We start from the raw sequence: 10,000 nt of genomic DNA, 5'->3' as shown, positions 1-10,000 counted from the left end.
GAGGCTCCCCGGGCACATCGGAACCCCTTCCCGGGCCCTTGGCAGTGCAGCAGGCTGGGAGACAGGGCCCAGGGCCGGAGCACCCGACCCGGGGCCCGGCCGGGCCCCTGGACGCAGCCGGGGCTCCAAAGCCCGGAGGTGCATGGGACGCCTCCCCGGTCCCTCCGGACCCCATCCCGGGCACCCTGCCACGCAGCAGGACCAAGGACAGAGCCCGGGGTGGGGAGGCCGCCCTCCCCCGGGCCCCTAGGGGCCCCGGACAGAGCTCCTGAACACAGACAAGCAAGGGGAGGCTCCCCGGGCACAACGGAACCCCTTCCTAGGCCCTTGGCAGTGCGGTAGGCTGGGAGACAGGGACCAGGGCCGGAGCACCCGACCCGGGGCCCGGCTGGGCCCCTGGACCCAGCCGGGGCTCCCAAGCCCGGAGGCGCATGGGACGCCTCCCCGGACCCATGGAGCCCGTCCTGGGCATTGAGCCATGCCGTTGGCCTGGAGATGGGTGCCCCGGACGCCCGGGGGAGGTCTGTCCGGGACACATGGTGCCCGTCCTGGGCATTGAACCATGCCGTTGGCCTGGAGAAGGGAGCCCCCGGACGCCCGGGGGAGGACTGCCCGGTACCCGTGGAGCCCTTCCCGGGTACTTTGCAATGCCGTTGGCCTCCTGGAGATGGGTGCCCCGAACGCCCGGGGGGCGGGCTGCCCGGGACCCGTGGAGCCCGTCCTGGGCACGCTGACCTGCTGTTGGCCCGGGGGAGGACTGCCCGGGACCCGTGGAGCCCGTCCTGGGCACTCTGACAAGCTGTTGGCCCGGGGAAGGGAGCCCCAGACGACCGGGACCCGTGGAGCCCGTCCTTGGCACTCTGACAAGCCGTTGGCCCGGGGAAGGGAGCCCCAGACGACCGGGACCTGTGGAGCCCGTCCTGGGCACTCCTGTATGCCGTTGGCCCGGGGAAGGGAGCCCCGGACGTCCGGGACCCGTGGAGCCCGTCCTGGGCACTCTGAAATGCTTTGGCCCGGGGAAGGGAGCCCCGGACACCCGGGGGAGGACTGCCCGGGACCCGTGGAACTCAACCTGGGCACTCTGACATGCCGCTGGCCCGGGGAAGGGTGCCCCGGACGCCCGGGGCCAGTGGAGCCCGTCCGTCAGCATGGCCAGACCTCGCGGAGGCCTGCCTGAGAAAACTCGGAGGAAAAGGCCCATCGGGAAGGGGCCAAGAGGCAGAAGCGTACCCGGGCCCCTGGGGGCCCCGGCGGGCCGGCCCGGGTCCTGCCTTCCCCTGATTCAGAATCGCCAGACCACACGGAGGTCTGACTGACCCTCTCCCTAGTAATCCGGAGGAAAATTACCCTCCTTTCTTGTAATCCGTGCACTAGAGGTGACAGAGGGGACCCAAGGCGCGAAAGTACCCGACCTCCTGGAGCCCTCGCTGGGATCCGGGAGGCAAATGGCACCTCATCGGGACTTCCAGGGAAGTTCGGCCATCTGGTCGCCCCCCATTGGAAAGCATTGCGGGCGACCAAATGGCCGAGGCGATCCGGGAGACCAGATGGCCGAGGGGATCCGGGAGACCAGATGGCCGAGGCGATCCGGGAGACCAGATGGCTGAGGGGATCCGGGAGACCAGATGGCCGAGGGGATCCGGGAGACCAGATGGCCGAGGGGATCCGGGCGACTAGATGGCCGGGCACGAAAGGGACGCCATCCGGTCGCCCCGTGCCCCCACGAAGGAGGGAGCGGGCGCCCGGGGCATGGCGGGCCGGAGGCCCGGGGCCCCAGCCGGGCCACAGCCATGGAGGCTGCCAGGGGCCGGCGGGCCCTCCGACCCGGGGCCCGCTTACACCTTGACAAGCAGGGGAGGCCTGAAAGGGACCGACGGACCCCTGTCCTGGGCCCTGGGTGGAGCGGCAGCCCGGGGGACCGGGCCCAGGGCCGGAGCGCCCGACCCGGGGCCCCGACTGGGCCCCTGGACCCAGCTGGGGCTCCCAGGCCCGGAGGCACAGGGGAAGCCTCCCCGGGCCCGCCGGACCCCGTCCCGGGCACCCTGCCCCGCGGCAGGACCCAGGACGGAGCCCGGGGTGGGGAGGCCACCCTCCCCGGGGCCCTCAGGGGCCCCGGGTGGGGCTCCTGAACCCAGCCAAGCACGGGGAGGCTCCCCGGGCACCACGGAACCCCGTCCCGGGACTTTGGCAGTGCGGCAGGCCGGGGGACAGGGCCCTGGGACGGAGCGCCCCAGCCGGGGCCCCGGCCGGGCCCCTGGACCCAGCCGGGGCTCCCAGGCCCGGAGGCGCAGGGAGAGCCTCCTCTGGCACGCCGGACCCCGTCCCGGGCACCCTGCCACGCGCCAGGACCCAGGACGGAGCCCGGGATGGGGAGGCCGCCATCCCCGGGCCCTCAGGGGCCCCGGATGGAGCTCCTGAACACAGACAAGCAAGGGGAGGCTCCCCGGGCACATCGGAACCCCTTTCCGGGCCCTTGGCAGTGCGGCAGGCTGGGAGACAGGGCCCAGGGCCGGAGCACCCGACCCGGGGCCCGCCCGGGCCCCTGGACCCAGCGGGGGCTCCCAAGCCCGGAGGCGCATGGGACGCTTCCCCGGTCCCTCCGGACCCCGTCCCGGGCACCCTGCCACGCAGCAGGACCAAGGACAGAGCCCGGGGTGGGGAGGACGCCCTCCCCGGGCCCTCGTAGGGCCCTAGGCACTGCTCCTGAACCCAGCCAAGCAAGGGGAGGCTCCCCGGGCACATCGGAACCCCTTCCCGGGCCCTTGGCAGTGCGGCAGGCTGGGAGACAGGGCCCAGGGCCGGAGCACCCGACCCGGGGCCCGGCCGGGCCCCTTGACGCAGCCGGGGCTCCAAAGCCCGGAGGTGCATGGGACGCCTCCCCGGTCCCTCCGGACCCCGTCCCGGGCACCCTGCCACGCAGCAGGACCAAGGACAGAGCCCGGGGTGGGGAGGCCGCCCTCCCCCGGGCCCCTAGGGGCCCTGGACAGAGCTCCTGAACACAGACAAGCAAGGGGAGGCTCCCCGGGCACAACGGAACCCCTTCCTAGGCCCTTGGCAGTGCGGTAGGCTGGGAGACAGGGACCAGGGCCGGAGCACCCGACCCGGGGCCCGCCCGGGCCCCTGGACCCAGCGGGGGCTCCCAAGCCCGGAGGCGCATGGGACGCTTCCCCGGTCCCTCCGGACCCCGTCCCGGGCACCCTGCCACGCAGCAGGACCAAGGACAGAGCCCGGGGTGGGGAGGACGCCCTCCCCGGGCCCTCGTAGGGCCCTAGGCACTGCTCCTGAACCCAGCCAAGCAAGGGGAGGCTCCCCGGGCACATCGGAACCCCTTCCCGGGCCCTTGGCAGTGCGGCAGGCTGGGAGACAGGGCCCAGGGCCGGAGCACCCGACCCGGGGCCCGGCCGGGCCCCTTGACGCAGCCGGGGCTCCAAAGCCCGGAGGTGCATGGGACGCCTCCCCGGTCCCTCCGGACCCCGTCCCGGGCACCCTGCCACGCAGCAGGACCAAGGACAGAGCCCGGGGTGGGGAGGCCGCCCTCCCCCGGGCCCCAAGGGGCCCTGGACAGAGCTCCTGAACACAGACAAGCAAGGGGAGGCTCCCCGGGCACAACGGAACCCCTTCCTAGGCCCTTGGCAGTGCGGTAGGCTGGGAGACAGGGACCAGGGCCGGAGCACCCGACCCGGGGCCCGGCTGGGCCCCTGGACCCAGCAGGGGCTCCCAAGCCCGGAGGCGCATGGGATGCCTCCCCGGACCCATGGAGCCCGTCCTGGGCATTGAGCCATGCCGTTGGCCTGGAGATGGGTGCCCCGGACGCCCGGGGGAGGTCTGTCCAGGACACATGGAGCCCGTCCTGGGCATTGAACCATGCCGTTGGCCTGGAGAAGGGAGCCCCCGGACGCCCGGGGGAGGACTGCCCGGTACCCGTGGAGCCCTTCCCGGGTACTTTGCAACGCCGTTGGCCTCCTGGAGATGGGTGCCCCGAACGCCCGGGGGGCGGGCTGCCCGGGACCCGTGGAGCCCGTCCTGGGCATGCTGACCTGCTGTTGGCCCGGGGGAGGACTGCCCGGGACCCGTGGAGCCCGTCCTGGGCACTCTGACAAGCTGTTGGCCCGGGGAAGGGAGCCCCAGACGACCGGGACACGTGGAGCCCGTCCTTGGCACTCTGACAAGCCGTTGGCCCAGGGAAGGGAGCCCCAGACGACCGGGACCTGTGGAGCCCGTCCTGGGCACTCCTGTATGCCGTTGGCCCGGGGAAGGGAGCCCCGGATGTCCGGGACCCGTGGAGCCCGTCCTGGGCACTCTGAAATGCTTTGGCCCGGGGAAGGGAGCCCCGGACACCCGGGGGAGGACTGCCCGGGACCCGTGGAACTCAACCTGGGCACTCTGACATGCCGCTGGCCCGGGGAAGGGTGCCCCGGACGCCCGGGGCCCGTGGAGCCCGTCCTGGGCACTCTGACAAGCCGTTGGCCCGGGGAAGGGAGCCCTGGACGCCCGGGACCCGTGGAGCCCGTCCTGGGCACTCTGACATGCCGTCAGCCCGGATGGAGCCCCGGACGCCCGGGGGACGAAGGCCCGGGACGCACGGAGCCCGTCCCGGGCACTCTGCCATGCCGTCGGCCTGGAGCGCCCCGACACCCAGGGGAAGACCACCGTGGAAACCATGGAGCCCGACCCGGGCACTCTGCCATGCCGTCAGCCTGGATGGAGCCCCGGACGCCCGGGGGGACGAAGGCCCGGGACGCATGGAGCCTGTCCCGGGCACTCTGCCATGCCGTCGGCCTGGATGGAGCACCGGACGCCCGGGGGACGACTGCCCAAGAGCCATGGAGCCCGTCCTGGGCAATTTGACATGCAGTTGGCCTGGAGGAAGGAAGCCCCGGGTGGCCTAGGGAGGTGTTGCCCAGGCATATCCCATCTGGTCCCCATGGCAGAGAACCACCAACCCTGGAGGGGTGTCCGGGCATACCCTGCCCCATAGTAATCCAGAGGCAAATTACCCCCCTTTCTTGCAATCTGTGCACGCGAGTTGACAGAGGGGACCCAAGGCGTGAAAGAACCCGACCTCATGGAGCCCTCGCTGGGATCCGGGAGGCGAATGGCACCTCATTAAGACTTCCAGGGAAGTTCGGCCATCTGGTCCCCCCCCATAGGAAAGCGTTGCGGGCGACCAGATGCCCGAGGGGATCCGGGCGACCAGATGGCCGAGGGAATCTGGGCGATCAGATGGCCGGGCATGGAGGTGAAGCCGCCTGGTCTCTTCCCCACCCCGTCCCCGTCCCGGGACGAATGCCCGGGACGCATGGAGCCCGTCCTGGCCACTTGACGTCCCGTCCTGGGCATTGAACCATGCCGTTGGCCTGGAGAAGGGAGCCCCCGGACGCCCGGGGGAGGACTGCCCTGTACCCGTGGAGCCCTTCCCGGGTACTTTGCAACGCCGTTGGCCTCCTGGAGATGGGTGCCCCAGATGCCCGGGGGCGGGCTGCCCGGGACCCATGGAGCCTGTCCTGGGCACTTTTACATGCCGTCGGCCTGGAGGTGGGTGCCCTGGACGCCCGGGGGAGGCCTGCCCGGGACCCGTGGAGCCCTTCCCGGGTACTTTGCCAATGCCGTTGGCCTCATGGAGATGGTTGCCCCGGACGCCCGGGGGAGGCCTGCGCGGGACCCATGGAGCCCGTCCTGGGCATTGAGCCATGCCGTTGGCCTGGAGATGGGAGCCCCGGATGCCCGGGGGAGGACTGCCCGGTACCCGTGGATCCCTTCCTGGGCTCTTTGACATGCCGTCGGCCTGGAGGTGGGAGCCCCGGACGCCCGGGAGCGGGCTGCCCGGGACCCATGGAGCCCGTCCTGGACACTTTGACATGCCGTCGGTCTGGAGGAGGGTGCCCGGGACGCCCTTGGGAAGCCTGGTCGGGACCCGTGGAGCCCTTCCCGGGTACTTTGCCAATGCCGTTGGCCTCATGGAGATGGGTGCCCCGGACGCCCGGGGGAGGACTGCCCGGTACCCGTGGAGCCCTTTCCGGGTACTTTGCAACGCCGTTGGCCTCCTGGAGATGTGTGCCCCGAACGCCCGGGGGGAGGGCTGCCCGGGGCCCGTGGAGCCCGCCCTGGGCACTTTGACATGCCGTCGTCCTGGAGGTGGGAGCCCCGGACGCCCGGGGGAGGGCTCCCCGGGACCCATGGAGCCCTTCCCGGGTACTTTGCCATCCCGTTGGCCTCCTGGAGATGGGTGCCCCGGACGCCCGGGGGAGGTCTGTCCGGGGCCCATGGAGCCCGTCCTTGGCAGTGTGACATGCCGTCGGCCTGAAGGTGGGAGCCCCGGACGCCCGGGGGAAGGCTGCCCGGGACCCGTGGAGCCCTTCCCGGGTACTTTGCCATCCCGTTGGCCTCCTGGAGATGGGTGCCCCAGACGCCCAGGGGAGGTCTGTCCGGGACACGTGGAGCCCGTCCTGGGCATTGAGCCATGCCGTTGGCCCGGAGAATGGAGCCCCCAGACGCCCAGGGGAGGTGTTGCCCAGGCATATCTCATCTGGTCCCCCGGGCAGAGAACCACCAGCCCTGGAGAGGTGTCCGGGCGTACCCTGCCCCTAGTAATCCGGAGCGAAATTACCCCCCTTTCTTGCAATCCGTGCACGCGAGGTGACAGAGGAGACCCAAGGCGTAAAAGAACCCGACCTCATGGAGCCCTAGCTGGGATCCGGGAGCCGAATGGCACCTCATCGGGACTTCCAGGGAAGCCCGGCCATCTGGTCGCCCCATTGGAAAGCATCGCGGGCGACCAGAGGGCCGGGATCGAAAGGACTCCCAGCTCCCCATCCATCCCAAGCCTTCGCGGTAGGGTTCCTGACTGCCTGCCCACGCAAGGCAGGGCTCTTGGACCCCGGCTGGGCCTCAGGCGCAGGTTGGCCCACCAGAGCTCTAGGGCCCGGACGACCTGGGGGAGGAATGCCCGGGACCCGTGGAGCCCGTCCTGGGTACTTTGACATGCCGTCGGCCTGGAGGTGGGTGCCCCGGACGCCCGGGGGAAGCTGCCCGAGACCCATGGAGCCCGTCCTGGGTACTTTGACATTCCGCCGGCCTGGAGGATGGAGCCCCGGACGCCCGGGGGGAGGTCTGCCCGGGACCCATGGAGCCCGTCCTGGGTACTTTGCCAATGCCGTTGGCCTCATGGAGATGGGTGCCCCGGACGCCGGAGGGAGGTCTGCCCGGGACCCATGGAGCCCGTCCTGGGTACTTTGCCAATGCCGTTGGCCTCCTGGAGATGGGTGTCCCGGACGCCCGGGGGAGGACTGTCCCGGACTCATGGAGCCCGTCCTGGGCACTTTGACATGCCGTCGGCCTGGCGGTGGGAGCCCCGGACGCCCGGGGGAGGGCTGCCCGGGACCCATGGAGCCCGACCCGGGCACTCTGTCATGCCGTCAGCCTGGATGGAGCCCCGGACGCCCGGGGGACAAATGCCCGGGACGCATGGAGCCCGTCATGGGCACTTTTCCGTGCCTTCGGCCTGGAGCCCCCCAGACACCCAGGGGAGGACCACCGTGAAAACCATGGAGCCCGACCTGGGCACTCTGCCATACCGTCAGCCTAGATGGAGCCCCGGACGCCCAGGGGACGAATGCCCTGGACGCATGGAGCCCATCCTGGGCACTTTTCCATGCATTTGGCCTGGAGCCCCCAGGCACCCAGGGGAGGACCACCGTGAAAACCATGGAGCCCGACCTGGGCACTCTTCCATACCGTCAGCCTGGATGGAGCCCCGGACGCCCGGGGGACGACTGCCCAGGAGCCATGGAGCCCGTCCTGGGCAATTTGACATGCAGTTGGCCTGGAGGAAGGAAGCCCCGGGTGGCCTAGGGAGGTGTTGCCCAGGCTTAGCCCATCTGGTCCCCATGGCAGAGAACCACCAGCCTCGGAGGGGTGTCCGGGCGTTCCCTTCTCCCTAGTAATCCGGAGGAAAATTACCCCCTTTTCTTGTAATCTGTGCACGCGAGGTGACAGAGGGGACCCAAGGCACGAATGTACCCGACCTCCTGGAGCCCTCGCTGGGATCCGGGCGGCGAATGGCACCTCATCGGGACTTCCAGGGAAGTTCGGCCATCTGGTCGCCCCATTGGAAAGCGTTGCGGGCGACCAGATGCCCGAGGGGATCCGGGCGACCAGATGGCCGAGGGAATCTGGGCGATCAGATGGCTGGACACGGAAGTGAAGCCGCCTGGACTCTCCCGACCCTGTCCCCGTCCCCGTCCCGGGACGAATGCCCGGGACGCATGGAGCCCGTCCTGGGCACTTTTCCATGCCATTGTCCTGGAGCGCCCCGACACCCAGGGGAGGACCACCCTGAAAACCATGGAGCCCGACTCGGGCACTCTCCCATGCCTGGATGGAGCCCCGGACGCCCGGGGGACGAATGCCTGGGACGCATGGAGGCCGTCCTGGGCACTTTTCCATGCCATTGGCCTGGAGCGCCCCGACACCCAGGGGAGGACCACCCTGAAAACCATGGAGCCCGACCCGGGCACTCTGCCATGCTGTCAGCCTGGATGGAGCCCCGGACGCCCGGGGGACGAAGGCCCGGGACGCATGGAGCCCGTCCCGGGCACTCTGCCATGCCGTCGGCCTGGATGGAGCCCCGGACGCCCGGGGGACGACTGCCCAAGAGCCATGGAGCCCATCCCGGGCACTCTGCCATGCCGTCCCGACAAATTCGTACGGACTCCTAACCTTCCGACACGGATCGGAATCGAGCCCTTTCTGACCCAGCAGATTTCAGGTTGATTTGCTATATACTTTAAGTACGATTTTATGGGGGCCGATTACGATCCGGTACGTAAAAGCACATCCGACCGACATGTCGGACAACCACGTACACCCAGGGGATAGGACTGCCCGGGTCACATGGACCCCGTCCTGGGCACTATGATCTGCCGCCGGCGCCGGGGATCGAACCGTGATCACCAGATGGGGATATCCCAAAAATCTGGCATGGATACGGCCCGCCAGGACAGGTTTGGGCACCCCTGTTGTACGGACTCCCAAGCCCGACAGATTCCTACGGACCTTCTGACACGGATCGGAATCGAACCCAGCAGATTTCGCGTTGACTGCCTCTATATCAGGGGTGCCCAAACCTGTCCTGGCGGGCCGTATCCATGCCAGATTTTTGGGATATCCCCATCTGGGGATCACGGTTCGATCCCCGGCACCGGCGGCAGATTAGCCCAGCACCAGGTGACTCTGGGAAATAGCTGGCGCCGCGGCTAGGGCGGCTGACTCCGGAATCTGGAGATTTTTTTATTTAAGGTTTTTGTAGAGCGCGTACTAACCCTCGAGCATCCCAGAGATCAGGGTTCGATCCCCGGCACCGGCCGCAGATTAGCCCAGCACCATGTGACTCTGGGCAATAGCTGGCGCCGCGGCTAGGGCGGCTGACTCCGGAATCTGGGGATCACGGTTCGATCCCCGGCACCGGCGGCAGATTAGCCCAGCACCCTGTGACTCTGGGCAATAGCTTGCTTAATCTTCCCGACGGCCCCTAGCGCCTAGAGACCCTTACGGGTGATTGTGCGCCTTACAAATGTGGATTATTATTATTATTATTATTTGGGCCGATTCCGATCCGGTTCGTAAAAGCACATCTGCCCGAATCTGTCGGACAACCACGTACGCCCGGGAGAGGACTGCCCGGGACCCGTGGAGCCCGTCCTGGTCACTTTGACCTGCCATCGGCCTGGAGAAGGGAGCGCCGGACGCCCGGGGGGAGGACTGCCCGGGACCCGTGGAGCCCGTCCTGGGCACTCTGACCTGCCGTCGGCCCGGGGAAGGGAGCCCCGGACGCCCGGGGGGAGGACTGCCCGGGACCCATGGAGCCCGTCCTGGGCACTCTGACCTGCCGACGGCCCGGGGAAGGGAGCCCCAGACGCCCGGGGGAGGACTGCCCGGGACCCGTGGAACTCGTCCTGGGCACTCTGACATGCCGCTGACCCGGGGAAGGGAACCCCGGACG

Source organism: Lissotriton helveticus, chromosome 1_2 (assembly GCF_964261635.1).
Source record: "Lissotriton helveticus chromosome 1_2, aLisHel1.1, whole genome shotgun sequence".
In the NCBI taxonomy this organism is placed as follows: domain Eukaryota; kingdom Metazoa; phylum Chordata; class Amphibia; order Caudata; family Salamandridae; genus Lissotriton; species Lissotriton helveticus.
Note: the sequence above shows the minus strand (reverse complement) of the source record.